General features: G+C 35.6%; 1 long non-coding RNA gene across 2 annotated transcripts in view; it reads right to left on the bottom strand.

Annotated features, from left to right (window-relative positions):
• LOC128314726 (uncharacterized) overlaps positions 1-19,162 on the bottom strand; it is a 212,044-nt gene that overhangs the window by 153,913 nt on the left and 38,969 nt on the right. Inside the window, exons 3-5 of one of the 2 annotated variants that reach the window (XR_008296671.1) lie at positions 9,368-9,497; positions 8,810-8,916; positions 489-716 (exon numbers count right to left, since the gene is read on the bottom strand). The exons of the other annotated variant lie outside the window; for it this stretch is intronic. This is a non-coding gene — a long non-coding RNA (uncharacterized LOC128314726). Of the gene's footprint in view, positions 1-488; positions 717-8,809; positions 8,917-9,367; positions 9,498-19,162 lie in introns of those variants that run through there. 2 annotated transcript variants of the gene reach the window in all.

Below are 19,162 nucleotides of genomic sequence, written 5' to 3'. Positions count from 1 at the left end.
CCCAAGCTTAAATAGCATTTTCTCATGATTCCCCACAACAGGATACACTTCCCATCATAGAACCCCATAGTCCTCATAACACTTACACTTATTTAATATTCATCTTCTCAATAGACTGTGAACTCCATTAAGGCAAAGACCTTTGGCCTCATCCACCACTGCATTTCCAGCATATGGCTGGAACTATGCTTGTCAGATAGGGAACTATATACTTATTAGTATCTGGTGGCCGACTGACATTCCAAGGTATTGGAACCACATTAAGAGTGAGAAAGCCAATTCTCACAAGATAGTTTTATCAGTCAAGTTACAAAATATACATGTTGGTTACAGGCAAGAATTGGGTGACTAAAAGCCATTAGTATACACGAAAAACTTTCAAGTTTCACTTATTTATTTTTTTCATTCTCAGTTCTGTCACAGAAAACAGAAAAGAGATCCAGAAGATCTAAAGATAAAATAGTCAATGCCTGAAATTTTGGAGCAGAAAGTCAAACTTGTAAAGACTTTTTTCCAAAAAGGAAATGTGCCTAATTCATAACTGCATGCAACTTTTTTTTCACTCTACTGAATAATGGACTGCATTCAGTAAATACACTTACTATAAATAATAGCTGAGCACACACACCAGGCCTTTATAGTTATCACCTGTTGCTTCAATGTGTTCTCTTCAGGGACTTTGCTCCAGAATCTTTTGACATATATTCTTAGTTGTCCTTCATTAAAAACAAAACAAAACAAAACAAAACAAAACAAAACAAAACAAAACAAACAAAACAAAAACAATCTTTGTTGAACCTTGCTTTCTCATCTAGGTCCCATTCTACACACAACTGTTCCTTTGCCATCAACCTTAATACTTAATGTGTATAGAACTTGTGGTGTGTGCAGAGCCCCTCCAGTCTGTACTAACTCCTTGCAATAATTCTTTGAATTTGTTCTCAGTGCATTGCTCTCCTTTCACATCTAGGACTGTTGACATTCACCAGAAAGTCATGATTGACTTTGCCAATCTACTTTGCTCTCTGCAAGATTTGATATCCTTGGAAAATGCCTTTCTGTAATTTCTACAATTTTCACTGACTTTCACTGTTTTTCTGACTTAAAAACAGTACATAATTTTTCAAGAAAGTACCGTAGTCACCCATAATCTTATCACGTTATAACCATCTGAACATTTGACATCATTCTTCTTAGTCTTTTCCTGTGCTAATTTCAAAACTTTTTTTATTTGAAAAATCCTTACTAAGTATAGACATAAATTTTCCTCTTGTAATTAAGAGCATTTCAAAAACATAATTTTAATGCTTCATGTGATTTATGTCATATGTGATTTAATATTGAATGTTTAAACCTTTTCTATTCCTTATTACTGGAGATTTACATTATTTAAAAATTTTAATATTATAAGCTGAACTCTATTAAATATTTTTATACGTTAATATTTTTCATTATTTCAAAGTAACATGGGATCATTTCCCAGAAATAGCATTAATAGATCAAACACCTGATATTTTTGTTTTTTATGTAAGATATTAATTTCAACAATACATCCCCGTTAGCAATGTATGAATGGGCCCATTTCTCTACACATTTATCAGCATTAAACAGTATATATATTTTAATTACTGATTTTGAAGGCAAGATATTCCTTTTAGTTAGCATCATACTAATATGGTTAAAATATCAATATTAGACATTGTTTTCCTCTTTTTAAATTGACAGTTCAAATCCTTTGTATAATTATTTATGAGGCCTTTGATTTTTCTTATTAATTTTTAGAAGCTTTTTATAGTTTAATTTTTTCATAGCAGTTTTAGGTTTACAACAAAATCTAAAGGGAGATACAGAGATTTCCCATAACCTCCTGCCCCCACAAACATACAGTCTTCCTCATTACCAACACTGCTCACAAGAATGGTATATTTTTACGAGAATGGACCTATATTGACACATCATAATCACCTAAATTTCATAGTTTACCTCAGGGTTTAATCTTGGTGTTGCACATTCTATATTTTTTGGCAAATAAATAGTAACATAAATACATCATTATAGTATCATACAGAGTATTTCCACTGCCCTAAAACTCCTCTGTCCTCCACCTATTCATCCTGCTTCCCCACCCCCAGCAATCACTGATGTTTTCACTGCCTCCGTAGTTTTGCCTTTTCCAGAATATCATATACCTGATGTCATATAGTGTGTAGCCTTTTCAGATAAGACTTCTCTTACTTAGTAATATGCATTTAAGTTCCTCCATGTCTAGTCACGGCTTAATAGCTCATTCTTTTTAGCACTGAATAATATTCCATTGTCTGATGTACCAGTTTATTTATCCATTCATTCACTGAAGAACATGTTGGTTGCTTCCAAGTTTTAGCAACTTGGAAGTGATGCTATAGATGTTATCAATTTTTTTAAGTTTATTTATTTTGAGAGAGAGAGAACATGAGCAGGGGAGGGGCAGAGAGAGAGGGAGAGAGAGAGAATCCTAGGCAGGCTCCACACTGTCAGCACAGAGCTCCATACAGGGCTCAAACTCACAAACTTTGAGATCATGACCTGAGCTGAAACCAAGAGTTGGACGCTTAACAGACTGAGTCACCCAGGTGCCCTTGAATAAAGATGTGATAAACATCCATGTGCAGGTTTTTGTGTGAACATAAATCTTCTACTTCTTTGGATAAATACCAAGAACACCTGCTGGATTTTATACTACGAGTTTGTTTAGTTCTGTAAGAAACAGTCAACGTATCTTCCAAAGCGGCCGTACCATTTTGCCTTCCACCAGCAACGTGTGAGAGTTCCTTTGCTCCACGTCCTCAAAACATTTGGTGTCGTCAATGTTATGAATTTTGGTACCTCATTATTTCAATTTACATCTCCCTGATGACTTAAGATGTGGATAATCTTTTCATATGCTTATTTGCCACGTGTGTATCTTCTTTGGTGAGGTGTCTGTTGAGGTATTTGGCCCATTTTTTAATTGGGCTGTTTGTTTTTTAATTGTTGGGTTTTAAGTGTCCTTTGTATATTTTTGATGACATTCCTTTAGCAGATGTGTCTTTTGAAAATATTTTCTCCCAGTTTGTGGCTTGTCTTCTACTTCTTCTGATATCGCCTTTGCAAAGCAAACATTCCTAATTTTAATGAAGTCCAGGTTATCAATTATTTCTTCCATGTATCTTTATCTTCGGTGTTGTATCTAAAATGTCATCATCATACCCAAGGTCATCTAGGTTTTCTCCTGTATCTTTGAGGAGTTTTATACTTTTGCACTTTTACATTTAGGACTATGACCAATTCTGGACTAATTTTTGTGACAGAGGTAAGGTCTGTGTCTAGATTCATTTTTTTGCCTTCAAAGATTCCCCATCTGTATAATTCCATAGTACTTTGTATGTTCCTCATAATACTTGGTATAATTTTCCTTATTTAAGAAAAATTTTAATATGTATATGAATAACTATATATATGTGTAATTTCTGTATACATACACATATATATTGCTCTCTATTCTCAGGATAATATACTCTGTGCTTATAGAAAAGGGATTTTTTATTTGTCTCAGTACTAGTTATCACTAGTGAAATGAACTAGCAAAGCAACTGGGGTTATTAATTCTGAAGAAGAAATTCTGATGGATTATTCAATAGTTCTCATGTAAGTGAAAGAATTTTAAGCAGATGGCAATGAACAGCTGTTCTCCATTTTTGCTAAGGACCAAACAAGAAATTACAACAGAATTAGAGGGATGAGAAAGTTAAGTTAAACGCACTAAAAGTTTTGTTATCCAAAACTTTGCCAAGTGGGATATTTTAGAAGCCATTTTTTCTGTCACCTCACAATAGAGGTATTCAGCTTAAATGAAGACAAACTCAAATAATGTTGCAGAAATAAAATGGAAGTAGCATAGAACTGCTTGCTTATTGACACCAATTTGGAGTAACAAATCCACTTGATCTTTGGCTCACAAAACTTTCTCGACTCACATGTGATCATTGGTGCCAGTTTCATAAGCAAAATTATAAGAAAGCAAAGGAAAACTGGAAGCCAAATCAACAAATCAGAGTTGTTAATGAATACTTTAATCTACCAGTGAGTCATAAATAAAGTTCTTACTGTTCAAAACTATGTATTTGCAAACAGAAGCACATTTAGGTGTAAGGTAAGTGGTTAGTTAGTATGCATTAATTAAGGTCTTTAAAAAAAAGTATCTTTCATTTGAATGTTTTTATTTAACAACTATTAATTAAAACTAACTACATGTTCTGTGCTAGCTAATAGAAAGGGGCATTACCCCTTGCCTCGTGGCATAACATTGTAGTTTAATTGTACATAAAGACCAAAATATAATTGGAAAGTATATTGACTGATTTAAAAAAAAGCACTAAGTAAAGCATTGTATCAGTTAAAAAAAAATAGGGGGATTTCTGTAGAAAAGTATTTCTGTGGAGTGTGAAAAGATATTATTTGGGGGGGAAAAAGAGTTCCATGGCTAGACATAACTTGGGAATTCGAAGATAAAGTTTAAGATTACTTTATAACAGGTTTTCTCCGAATGTTTGTTTTTTTTTTTTATAAACCTTTGCACAACAGTATATAGTAATTTTTGACTCAAAAGACTTTACAAATGCTAACTCATCAGTCGTCATAATAATCCCAGTATAAAGGCATTTTATTTTCTCCCTCTGTTTTATAAGTGAGGAAACTAAGACTCAGAGAGGTTAGGTTACTTGCCCAAATTCACACAGCTCTGGAATCTGTCCTCTTAACAACTATTCTATACTGCCTTCCTACCTCCTAATGTTCATCATGAATCTCTAAGATATAGCACGCAGGATCACTGGAACTTATTTGATTATGAAACACATCTCTTACACACACAGGACATTTTTATTTGGCAAAATATTTGTAGTAATAGTGGCATAAAGAAATGCCCTGTTTGTGAGGTAATTGCTCCAGCTCCTCCTCAAACTGGCTCTCATTTCTATTATTTTGTAGTTTCTTCTCAATGATTTTGTTTCTTCTAGATAATGGAGGTGTCAAGATCAAAGATAATCCATGTGTTCAATGGGTTAACATTAGAATTTTAGTGTGATCAACACTGGTGAGAAGTGCCCTCAGGGATTTATGTCTGAACCATAACAAGAAAAGGATGGAAAACAAAAACTAAACCAACAAGAATAATGAGGAAAGCGATACCTTCTATTTCAACAAAGCAGCTTCAGCGCAGTATGGCCTGGTTCATTGTAATCTTAAGGGACCATAAACAAGAAGAAATAAGAGAGGTGGGGATTGAGACTCTAAGACATGCAGTGGTAAAACATCAGATGGCATTGTGGGTAACATCCCTGTGGAAAGCAAAATAATGGACCTCCTATAGAGGTCTATGTTTTCCTCTCGGGAACCTGTGAATATGTTGTCTTACATGAAAAGGGACTTTGCAGATAGGATTAAGTTAAGAATATCTAAGATGAGGAGACTGTCCTGGATCATCTGAGTGACCCAACTAATCACAAGTGTCCTTGAATTTACTAGAGGGAAGCAGAAGAAGAAGGGAGACATGACCCTTGTCAATGAGATGCAACACTGCTGGCTTTGAAGATGGAGGAAAGGGACCATGAAACAAGGAATGCAGGAGCTCCTGTAGAAGTTGGAAAAGCCAAAGACATAGATTCTCTTTTGAAGCCTCCAGAAAGGAACGGAGCCCTGCCAACACATGATTTTATCCCAGTGAAACTTGTGCCAGACTTTTCATCTAAAAAACTATAATAGTTCTGTAAGAACTATAAATCTTATAAAATAAAAGTTTATCAGATAATAGTTGTGTTGTTTTAAGACACTAAGTTTGTGGTAGTTTGTTATAGCAGCAATAGAAAACTCACACACTCCCCTAAAGGAGCTCAGGCATGGTGGGAAAATAGTTGATGCTGTTTGGTGACTTTTCTTCAGGGAAACACATTACACAGTAGAAAGGGTCAAGAGTAGGAATCCTACTTGATATCAGGTACGATGAATCACAATAAAAGATGAGCTACCATCTCCTAAAGTACATTTCTCCAGGACTAAAATATTTCAAAGTTTCATTTGGTGGCCAAATTATTTTTAGTAAAATCTGATTAAAAGAAAATATGGTTAAGACCAAGGACTTTGCGGTAAATAATAAGAGAAGTTAAAGTAGAGAACATGGATTTGAAGACCGCCAGGTAACTTCCCTGTATCCTCACCTGAAATTCTGTTGCAAGATTTGATAAATACCACACTCTTGCACACGGTGCTTAAAGTTAAACCATCAACACAGCGATACCCACCACTATATTTCCCCATAATAATTCCATATTCTTCCTAAAATACTTACAGAATTTCCTTTAAAGTTTTCCCAGGGATGTCTCTGGAAATCACCTACCTCAACAAGCATGATTTGAGAGTTTTATGATGTGTAAAAAAATGTTTGGGGCACACAAAGTTAGCCTCATTGTGTAGTGGGTTCACTTTAAATGTGTCTTTTAAATTCTCAACCAAATACTATTTGTTCATTATGAAACACTGCATGATCCCAGGCTCCTGACCCAGATGTACCTTTCTTTTCCATCTCATTAGGAAGCAGAACAGTTCTACAGCACTGGTTAGGAAGCCAGACGACTATTTCCAGAACTGTCACCGATAGTGTAACTCCTTTTATCTATTTAAGATCTTTATTTCCATTTTAGTATAATTCTTTTCATTTTCTGCTAAGAGGTAGAACAAAGGTTTTTAAACCTTTAGCAGTAGACACTGTGGTAAACTAGGAAATGCATGATTTCAGTACAGTTTCTTCAATTATTGCTTCTTAACAAACTAACCCCGCAGCCTACATATTAAAGCACAGTTTCACACACGTTTGTCCTTATGAAACAGGAACTCGGAACTAAGATTCAGCATAGGTTTTCAAGTGGGTGGTAAAGCTTTATTTATCTTGCGAATAAGTATGTACCAGTTTCTGAAAATTCTTATGACCATGATTTTGAGCAAAGAAGAAAGTAAAGACTGAGTCCCTTTTACCAGTAGAATGTATTAACCACAATAATAAACACTGAGTAATATAATACTATATCAAGTTATAAATTGCAGTAGTATTGAGGGGAAGCAAGATTAACAACAGGTTGCTTCAGCATTACTTTCCCCTGGGTAAAATGTACACAAAAAGTTTCTTCCTTTTTAGTCCCACAAGGGATCTTCCTATCTCTAATAACATTATTCATCCTTTCCAAGTAGGCTCCCAATTTCAGAATGAATGTGGAAATGTATTGTTTGTTTTTATCTTTTACCTCAAGGAAAACTACATTTTGTTTTCTATGATCAATATCTTTTTTCTATGATAGGATTCTCTGTAATATAGTTATCTTCCATAAGATTTCCCCCAAAATTTATGCTAGGTACTTCTCAAGTGAGTAAAAAAAGTGCCTAGAATCATTGAGACCTATGCTAATTTCCTGAGAAATGAAAGAACTTATAAGGGAAATTAAGGCTGGAAAAAGTCAATTTACCTATTTCTTTCAATCACTAATGTTTATGGGCATAGACCATCTGAACATTTATATTCTTAAGATACATTTTTTTTTGTGATGCAGTATCTTATCTTATTAAAGCTGTTGTATCTTAAGCCCTTACTAGATTTTAAGCTTCACAAAGTCAGTCCTACATCTTTTTTTTTTTTTTTAATTCTTCCAGCACCTAGACTGGGACTTTATACATTGCTGGTGTCCAGTGCTCAGATCCTGAGATATTGGAATACTTGCTTCAGCCTAAAAGATATCTAATCCAAAAACATGGACTATGGCAAATGTAGTGGTTGTCTACTCAATATCCACTTTCCTCTTCACTGTAGTTTACAGCACCTCCTGTTTTTCAGGTTGGCTTTGTTTCCAGGTAAATTTCTGCATTTCCTGGTGTTTTTCCACTAAAGGAGCCATATCATTACCACGAGAGGCCACAAGGGGCCAGTGATATAGGAACAAAATTTTGCTTGGGATTTCTAGTATTTCTTTTCATTATATATTAAAAAAAATCCATACTTCTTACTAACCACGTTATTATTTTTCTTCCCATTGGAAACACTGATGTGAGGCTCAAAGTTGAGAAACCATATTGTACCAATGCGGCAAACATGGATTCTAAGAGCCATATGGTGAGGATCACCAAGCACTAAGACAAGAGACCAGGACACCAATGACAGGGAGTTGCTGCCTCTGCCTTGGACCACTACTGTACTTCCTATTATGTTAGAATATTAATTGCTATTTTATTAGACTACCATGTAGAATATCCATTGCATATAGCCAACATTAGTCTTTGATTGTCACAAGTTTTGCCACAGCTTTTGGGTTCAGGTTTCCTGGTGGATTGTGCTGTGGAAGCATGCAACATTTTCTTAGCTGAAAGCAGAAGTTTGTGTTCTTTGATTCAGCCTGACTCAGTGAATTTAGTCCAACAGTCAACTGAGTCTACAATATCCATGGTATCCTGCTCCTTCCCCATTCCCAAACAAACAAACAAACAAACAAAAAAACAAAACTGGCTGCTTGAGCAATATTCTCACATTCAGCTAGTAGAACGCTCATCATATCTACACTTCCCAAGTATAGAAATCTAAGACACCGAAGGTCTACCTACACCTTGAGGCCTGGGCCAAAACTGCAGCAGCCTTCCTCAGTCTGTGGACAGATCCTATTTTTAAGCATCTATCAACATCCACCAGGTGAGTAAAACTCCCACAGGCTAAACACGATAGCAAAAATAATAAATTAAAAAGCTGATATGATACCAATGGAATGGTTGTATCCATGTACTAGCTGTGATATCCATGTAGGAGTCTCTGGGAAAGTGCATCATTTCTGTACTTCACATCTTCTTCACAGGGTTGTTGTGAGACTTCAGTTAGTTGATACATGCAAAACACATCACAGTTCAGGTATGAAAACTTGAAATAATACAGAATTATTTTTATAATAAAAATTTAGTTACTTTGATTTATTACTCAGAATTTGTGTTTCAGTTTTAAAAACCACTAAAATTTGATCATTTTTAGGAGAAGACAAGCTAAAAGATAAAGAATATATTACCATAATGTGATAATAATATAGTCATAAGTTTATGTTCCCATTCACTTGTTGCCTACGGTCATTCAAAAGGCATCCATTGAATGTCTACCTTTCTCCAGGAGTAGTGATAGAAGTCATCCTCATAATAGGCTGTGTTATTCTGCCTGGACATTTTTGAAGCTGGCCAATTTTTTGAAATTTGATTTATATCAAAGATATAAAGAGCTTTGACAAAATTCTCTGTAAAGAATTAGAAACCATTAAAACAAATAACTATATACCTTTGGTTGATCTAGTGTGTTCCTTAAGATGAGGAAAAAAAAATCAGAGATTGAATTGTCTTTTGATCATACATAACATAATCAACTGCTAGGTTCATGCCAGTTATAATCTCGCAATTCTTTTGAAAATCTGTAAAAAGAAACAATTTCCTATGTCACTTAATTGAAAAATACTTCAAACTGACTATTAAAATAAGCCTTTACCAAACCATTGGGTTCACTTGGAGTAAATCATATCAGTTAATGAGATATGGAAAAAGTTAAAGCCAAGTAAATAAAAATAAGGTGGTAAGAGGATGAGATAGGTCATCTATTTTTTTTAATGTTGTATTTTATATTTGGGGGAGAGAGAGAGAGAGAGAGAGAGAGAGAGAGCATGAACAGGGGAGGGGCATAGAGAGGGAGACACAGAATATGAAGCAGGCTCCAGGCTCTGAGCTGTCAGCACAGAGCCCGAACTCACGAGCAGTGAGATCATGATCTGAGCCAAATTTGGACGCTTAACCGACTGAGCCACCCAGGCGCCCCACAGGTCATCTATTTTACAGGAAAGTGAAAACGTTAGTCATTAGTCATTTAGTCAATAATATTCATTTGTATTTCTTATTATTTAGTGCAATATGTTTGCTTTTAGAGTTCAGAGATTTTATTGGTTTAGATTGCACGGTTTGGTTCTAGAATTCCTTGGCAGACTATAAGCATATTTCAACACGACAGCCATTCTAATATCCTTAAAAACTGGTATCAAAACACTTCTCTATTGAGACTCATCACCATCAAGGTAATTAGAAAGTAGTTAACTGTGCTGAGACTCCACATGCCAAACTTGTTTGCTGCAATGAGACATTTCATTTTTTTCATGAAAATAAAATATTGTTTTAAAGGCAACAATCACTCATCACTCAAAAGAAAAAATTTTTAGGTGGTGATTGGAAAACAACAAGTTACCTCAAATGGTTTTAAGTTATTTAAGAGAATTCTAAAGTTCAGAGTGCTGGAATTAAAAGAGTTCTTATATTTAAGAAATCTTCAATTCCAATGGCTCTTAAATTGTTAATTAAAAAACCCCTCAGATTATTTTCTTCCAATAGAAGTCAGAAGAACTCAGAACTTTTAGATAGAACTGTTATAAAGAAGGCAGACAAGGACTCACAGAGTGTCTTTTAAGAATACCGCTCACTCAACCTTCTCTCAACTCCAATTAAGTATCCTTGGAGCATTTGAAAATTTGAAAATTACTGCAAAGTCAGAATATTTCTACAGCTTATTCTCATAATTTGTGGGAGCTATGTTTTATAAAGATACTGCAAATGCTGAATTAGCAAATACCGACCCTAGATCCTAGCAGATACAGAATTAGGTTCCTATGAACCCCTGGCCACAATATTTTCACCAGCCAATTGAATATAACCTTGTTTTATGTGTGTTTCTGCTTAAAGACACCTTTTTTAATATATCTCTCATAAAAATCATTAATTTAGTGTGTTTTTATTTAAAAAACACTAGTCAAGAGGGGTTTAACATTTTCCTGATCCTGGGTAATGTGACCATAAATTTCTTTGGGTTTCAGACTCACAAAATTGCACCTTAAAAAAAATGAGTTGTCATCTCATGAATCCATATTTGACCACTTTCCATCTTTTCCATAGATACATTACACACTATAGATATTACTTTAACCCTTTCTGGGGTGGCCTCACATACAGATCAACACATTTTATCTTCCTTTCTCTGAATATATCCCATTATTGATTCATTAACATAGAGCTCATGGCCAATAACATTATAACTCACACCTGAACGAAGCTTATCTAACACATGTATTTTCTGCCTAAGACACATCACAGCCTTCCTGTGCTCAGGAATAATAAATAGACAGCATTTCATCACTATGCTTAGGGGCCATTTTAAACAGTGAAATCAACAACAAAAAGTACAAAATTTTAAAAAAAAAACATGGACAAAATAAGCTACAAAAAAAAGGACACTAGTTTACATTAGGAAAGCTGAAATAAGGTTATCAGATCAATCCCAAGCAAGCTGGGACAGTTAGTCACTCTGAGAAGTTTTCTCAGAAAGGAAAAGGATTATCACCATAATTTTCCTAGAGTTATCTCTTGTTATATTTATTTACCATGTTCATTCATTCATTTCTTCAAACATCAGTGGGTATTTATAGAGTGCCTATCATGTACCAGGTAATGTAGCTACAAAGGAATAAGACACGTGTCAGCTAACTGAATTTATAATCCACCTGGGATATAGGAGGCAAATTACAATACAATGTGATATAAGTGTTGTGAAAAGTAAATTAAAGTACTATGGGAACATGTGGAGGACTTCACCTAACCCTATTTTAAAGAGAAGATACAAGTTTTCCCACTGTTTTTTATTTCAATGACCATTCTTTAAACTCAAGCTCAAGAGTCACCTTCAGAAAGCTTTTCTGGGCTTCGCCAAACCCCTCCCTAGTTTAGGCTAAGTTTTCCCTGCTGTATGTCCTCATTAATGGAAACAATAATGAAGGCAAAGACTATTTTAAAAGCTTCTTGAGGTACTGAAAAATCAGTTCTAAAGGCCAGAACTAAGAAACTGGCAGCACTTTTGGAGAAAAGAAAGGAGATCCGGCTGCAAATAAGCAAAGGGAATTCTCAGATTTGCCTTAAAGAGGATACAAAATCCTCTGACTCTTAGAGTCCCCATTGATAAAATGAAGAGTTGGTTGAAATAATATTCCTTAAGACATTTTGTAGGTTGAAAATTCTATGAGAAGTACAAGGTAAATAAAAAAATATGCATATTACCAGTGGTTTTGCCATGGCATGTAATACTTAGCCCTTGATAGTTCATTTTTAATCTGCTGGGAAAATCCAAACTTAATTTAGAAATTAATACTTTAAGGGGCGCCTGGGTGGCCCAGTCGGTTAAGCGTCCGACTTCAGCTCAGGTCATGATCTCGCAGTCCGTGAGTTCGAGCCCCGCGTCCGGCTCTGGGCTGATGGCTCAGAGCCTGGAGCCTGCTTCTGATTCTGTGTCTCCCTCTCTCTCTGCCCCTCCCCCGTTCATGCTCTGTCTCTCTCTGTCCCAAAAATAAATAAACGTTGAAAAAAAATTTAGAAATTAATACTTTAAGCAAAATTCCAACTGACTAGAAAGTATGCTTTTTGAACAATTTTTAAGGACTGAATTTTTGGAGGAGACAATAATTAAACAGAAAAAATATTGGATTTATTCTAGAATCAACCATAACTACATTAACTGTCGGCATTCATAATAGCCATCAGTCTAAAAATACTTCTTTAGGTAATATGAGAACAAGACAATCAAGTGACATTCAAGAACTTGAAAAAAAGAAAAATCAGGTTGCCCTTTGAACTTTAAACTGGCAAAATTCAAAAAATATATGTGACTAACTATCCTGAAATTAACTAAAGAACTTTCTTTAAATGTGTGACTTAAAAGTCTGGAAACAACAATGAATTTTAAATGGATGTAATCACAGGAAGACTGGTCTGAAATGGGTTTGCAGCTAGTAAAGCAGAAGAGAAAGAAACCACATTTTACTCTGTCTGAAGAAAGACTGAACAAAAACAGGGATGGCTAGCTGGGAACATCTAAAGGGGAGCCGAAAGAGATGGCAGCTGGCAACGTCTAGCCAACGCTGTGCAGGGGAAAGTCATCAAAAAGTTGCTTACTGTTGGGGAGGTGAAGAGGATTCATTGGGTGTATCATGGCTTGGATAAAGTATCTCTTACAAGAACCACCACACTCTTTAAGCAACGACTTAAGATTTGCCATCACTGCAACCTGAAAATGGTCCAGACAAGAACCCTCAGTGTATGATAAATGGGGAGACTGTTTAATGAGGAGCAAAGTTTGGTCTTAAAGTGTCTCCCCACAGATTGCTTATGAGTTCCAAAGGGAAAACAGTATCTATCCAGGAGAGAAGCAAAGTGACACCTTGGTCAGGAGATCAAAATTAATTATCACCAATGAAGGGTACCTCCCCATAGGACATCCTAAGAAGGACACTATTATCGGTAGTGGAACGTAGATTCATGCCAGACACCCATAACCTGAATCCAATCATGAGGAAACACCAGACAAACCTAAAACAGGAAGCGTTCTCTGAAGAAAAAGAGAGAAGGAGAAATTTAGAAAGAAGAAAAATCTGGCCTATGTTCGTTACAAATTTCAGTGTCAAAAAGGACCAAGAAAGACTGAACAACTGCTGCAGGTTAAAGGGAACTAGAACCATGACAACCAAATGCGACACCTGAGCCTTGACTGATGGGGAGAAAAATCATTAAAAAGTTAATTATCGGGGCCAATGACAAACTTGGATCATGGTTATATCGACGTTAAGTTTCTTGAATTTGATAACTGTACTAAAGATTATGTAAGAGAATATCCTTGTTCTTAGGAAATATACACTGAAGTATTAAGGGATAAAGGTCATGATGTGTGCAACCTACTCTCAATGGTTCAGAAACAATTTCATGTACACATGTATGTGTGTGTAGAGAGAGAAAGAGAATAATAACTTAAACAGATTAAAAAAAAAAACCTCTGCACTCTAATATATTTTGTAAATGAAGAAAGTCATTTCCTCTTTACAAGGTTCCCTTGCCTTCTTCCCTTTACAAGATTCTTGCCTGACACCACAAAGGCGATGTGCTAGAGGGGGAATATGAACACTTTGATTACGAAAACTTAGGAATTTTTTTCCTCGTTTAGATCAGCGGTTTTTGAAATTAGCTTTTGAGCTTAGTTAGTATGGGTTTCTGCCTATGCAAAGGTGGAGAGCTAAACCCTGTATCATGGTGAATTTATTCAGGTGGCTCTGGAAAACTGGCCAAATAGCCATCCCTGGATACATCCCCATTTATAATTTTATAATACTTTATAATTTAAAGAAAATCTTCACGGAGCAGCTGGGTGGCTCAGTTGGTTAAGCGTCTAACTCTTGGTTTCAGCTTAGGTCATGATCTCAGGGTTTCGTGGGATCGAGCCCCACATTGGGCTCTGTGTGGACAGCATGTAGCCTGCTTGGAATTCTCTCTCTCTTCTCTCTCTCTCTCTCTCTTTCTTAATAAATAAACTTAAAAAAAAATAAAGAACATCTTCACATAGATCAACTCCTTTACACTGAGAAATCCCACAAAGAAATCAAAACAGGTCTGATCTCCATTTTACACACCTGTAAACTGAGAGGCAGAAACCCTAAGTTGGCTAACTCAGTTGCATGGAACTCGGATACAAGTTAAATACAAACATTTATTTGGTTACCTTATATAATAATACTTTCCTGTTATATGTCATCATTTATGTTTAAGATGATGAATCAGAAGCAGTTAAGATCATATGACAAAGAAGGGTTAAATTGCACCTATTATTATTATAGTAGAATAGCAAACTAATGTATTTTAAATGATGCTTTAAGATCTAAAGGTAAATCTATGCTTAATTATGAGTTAATTAGAAAAAGTTCAAAAGCATATTTCTAGAATACTGGCTTAATAGAATATTTGCTTAACTAGGAAAATCTATTTTATATTTCCTACATTTCTAGAGCTCACACTGTTTGGATGGGAGGCAGCATGGAAGGGAGCTCATGGTCCTGGGTATTACAGCACTCTCTGTCTCTAACCAGCTGGGTTACTTGTAGAAAAGACAATCAATCTTCTACATCCTCAGTCTATAGATTACTAACATTAAAAAATTGAATTAGATGATTGCATGTTTTTTTCAGGTACAACATTCTCCAACCAAACAGTCATACTTTAAAAAAAAAATGTTTATTCATTTTGGGGACAGACAGATCGAGTGGGGAAGGGGCAGAGAGATAGGGGCACAGAGGATCTGAAGTGGACCCCATGTGGACAGCAGTGAGTCCAACATAGGGCTCAAACCTATAAACCGCGAGAACATGACCCAAGTGGAAGGCAGACGCCCAACTGACTGAGCCACCCAGGCGCCCAGATGTAGTTTTTTGAACTCTGATTCTGGTCCTCTTGATGATCTGAGGTTTCAATGAAGTGAAACAAAAAATGTTTTATTAAATCACGCAGAGGTGGATTGTGTCAGTATTCTAGACACATAAAAAGATTATTTACTTATTTTAGAAAAAGAAACCAAATGGAGAAAGAAAATTGTGGAGATAGAATAAAAACACAATTTGGCCTACAATTTAGAAAAGTGGGCAAAAAAGAAGCTTTCAAATAATACCACTTAAAAGGTTAAAGTTTTTTATAAAAGCACATTTGGTTCATTACCACATATTGAAAATAAATTATTTAAAATAACTGGGAGAGAAAAAATTTCCAGGCAATTGTCTCCATACTGAACTTACTTTATACTTCATTAAAATTATGTCGCCCCAGAGAGATGCCCCTAATAGAAATTTTACAGTTTCCTCTTGAAATGCTAAAACTAGTATATGAATTCGCAGGCCAGGAAACCTTGAGAGAAAAGAGAAGCAAATCTAGAGGAAAAACAGCATTAAGAAATCAGAAATCTTTTTATAATTCTTTGGCATCCTATTAGTTCACAAAACACCCACTCAGCCTTATTGTATGCAACAGACATTGTATATGATAGTATTTTTTTTGCAATGAGAGAATATTAAACCTGTTTCTCAAGTCACTAAGCACACTGCTGCTTTAAAACCACAGCTATTCCCAAAACATGCATAGACATTTTGTTGTACTTTAATTTTTTGTCTACCGTTAATGGCTTTGCCAATATTTTATCCCAGAGAAAAAGAAGTGATATAGAGATCGTAGTTTTCAACAGAGGAGGGAGAGTAGGGTCATCTTCCTCATTCATCTTCTTCAGCCTTCAGCCAATGTTAACTATGGGTCAGACGCTGTTTCATATATACCCTAATCTGATCCTCACAATGACTTTAAGAGTTGAGCATAACTGTTATCCCCTATCACATTTAATACATGAGAGGGAAAGGATTCTGATGGGGTTATGGTTCTAGGAGGCGAAAAAGTGCAAGAGAAGATTAGATGCCATAGGAGGATGGGAGCCTTTTCTACTTTAACAAGAGGGAAGAAAAGAGAATGTGTACTGATGTGGTAAGTCATGGAGGGTCAATAGGAATCAAGGGAGTTTATCTGTGATTACTTCAACTTCTTTGGTTTCCTCATTTGTAAAATTGGGAAAAATAAATCCTCCCATAGTGTAAGATTATTCTGGGGATAAAGGGACATTATATTTTTAAAATACACTTATGATTTCTAGCATGGACTAAGGATCACAATTTATAATAGCTATTATTATTGTTATACGTTGCTGATTAATGTATATTATATATTGTTGCATAACTATAGTTATGTATATAGTATTACATATAATACTATTATTGTGATTGTTGTAACTATTATTATATCTAAACTGGAGGCTAAACTCTGTCTGATATGTATCTAGTAGGTATCTATTGAAAGTCACTTGGAATTATACCTGAAACTAAAGTAACACTGTGTGTCAACTATATTCAAATTGAAAAAAAATAACTCCCTTGGAATACATTTTTAAAAAAGAAACAAAGAAAAAAGAAAGTCACTTGGAATGAACAGGCCACAATTTATCATGACAGAAACATCTCTAGAGAATAATCAGAAGAATCATACCTATGAATCCTGAAAATGAAGTTTTAACAAAGAAGCCAATTCCTATCATTGTCGATCTCAAGAAACCAAGAAATTATATGCACCCAAATCCTAGTGAAAATAGAGCTACCTTATTTTTTTTTCTCTCTGAATTCCAAAATAGCTATTGGAATGGACTTGAGTATGTGAACATATGTTTCTTCAAAGAGGTAGCTTCAAAGAAAAAAGCAAATCTGACAATATTTCATGCTGGTGTATTTGATTTCGTATGTTTATAATTAATTAATGTTGCTATCACTTCCTTTTTGCTGTCGAACATTCAAGATGTGTTTGGCATGCACAAACATGAAAGTCTTTGCCCCAGAGGCATGTGATGTAAGCTGACCCCCTATGATCCTGAGTCCCATCTACTGCACAGGCTTCTTTCAGTGCTTTCCTTTGTTTCTGTGTCCAAGTACTATACCTTGTGACACTTTCCACAAGCAACCAAATATGTCTCCCTTTCTCTCTATAACATGGAGTACTGAATGTCAATGAGAGAGAGAGCCTTTATCATTCAATTAGTGGTTCCATTGTCCCAACTATTACTATAAAAAACATTCCAGAGTTAGACAATTGATTGCCATCTGGAAAAGGAAAGAACAACTAGTAAATCCCTATGTTGTCTTCAGTTTCAATGTCACATAAATATATTAATTGTTTACTTCGGTAGCAAATTACACCTTAAGACAGGTAAAAAGAGAAAAACCAAAAAACCATGAGCACATTTGCATTGTGTGGTCTTGCACTTTACTTCCTCAGAGCCATGCTCGGCCAACTTGAAAACAGCCAAGGACATAAATATTAGGAAATATTATTTTTTTAATTAGCCTTTATCATTTGGAATTGAAGTGTGTCCATGTTCCTATACTCCTCTTTGCCTTTGGCAAAACTGTAACCTTCATAATTGCAGAAAAAAGCCTCTGTGTTTTTCACTGAGGGTAATTTTCTTACTCTCCATTCTGTTCCATAGACTGCAACACAAATTCTACAAGAGAAGAAAAATCTAGTCTGCAAATCTTAACTAAGACACATCTCTTTGTTGGTTTTGTTGGGTGAAAACACAGCTTACTCCCCATTCATGTACAGAATCTCTAAAATGTAGCCAATAACTACAACATTAAGGAAAAATTCCTCAAGATAGTCCTAAGAAAAATTTCTCAAGAAAGTGTTCCCATTCCAGGGGTGGGATTCATCATGGACTAAAGATTTTGAAAGTCGTGTATCCTGTCTCCTGGGTCTTTCTATGTACCCTTCTCTTCCAGGGCATCTCTTAGGTAGAACTCTCTCACTGAAATGCTTGGAGTCATCCCACAACCTGCTTGCAAACCCTGCCTGAAGCAAGAGATATCCATCAGTTTACATTTCTACCCTTTCCCTAAAAACATACATCACAGAATGTAATTACCAAACAAAATAAGAGTGTCATTCTGTCAGTCCCAATCACGATTATAATTAACACAATTATAATTAATCAGACCCATTTAACCTGTTGTGAGATTTATGGGCCTTATTCAGTTTTAGTTCCTAGCTATAATCCTGTCTCTTCCCTAACTCCTGTACCAACTTCATCCTGGTAGTTGGGGTCTTTGGAGACCTGCCTTCTTTTGACACATCTGGAACTGGAACCAAAAACCTAAAAAGAGATCTTGTGATGGGGGAGGGGGGGAGGGTGTGCTAGCTGACTCTTCAGTACCAGCCATTATGTTGCCCCCGTTTTCTGACTGGAAGCAAGAACTGGACATACATGGAGACCTGATCCTCAAGGCTGTACTATTACCCTTAGATTCTGCTGCTGGGTTCGCTCCACCAAACTTGGCAGTCATGCTGCACTCTAGGCATCACGTGGTACCCTCTGTTCTCTACTCCACAAACCCAGTCTTAACTGTAGTGCAGGTGAAGCAGCTACAGGAAGTGTTCCATGGAGCTTGGAAGAAAACCTTCATTTCTTCTCCCATAATAAACTACCACAGATTTCCCTCGAAATGGACCAAACAAGGAGACCATTACATATGCATGTGAGTTGTATAAATTTGAGACATAGAAACATTTTGTTAGTCAGGATTATAAGTTTTAGAATTGCATTGGAAAAGACTATTTCTCTCATGATTTCCAAAAAGTGAATAAACACAGGAAA

The sequence above is a fragment of the Acinonyx jubatus genome, chromosome A2 (genome assembly GCF_027475565.1).
Source record: "Acinonyx jubatus isolate Ajub_Pintada_27869175 chromosome A2, VMU_Ajub_asm_v1.0, whole genome shotgun sequence".
Taxonomy (NCBI): Eukaryota; Metazoa; Chordata; class Mammalia; order Carnivora; family Felidae; genus Acinonyx; species Acinonyx jubatus.
The sequence above is the reverse complement of the archived record's forward strand: the minus strand, read 5'-3'. Positions and strand labels throughout refer to the sequence as shown.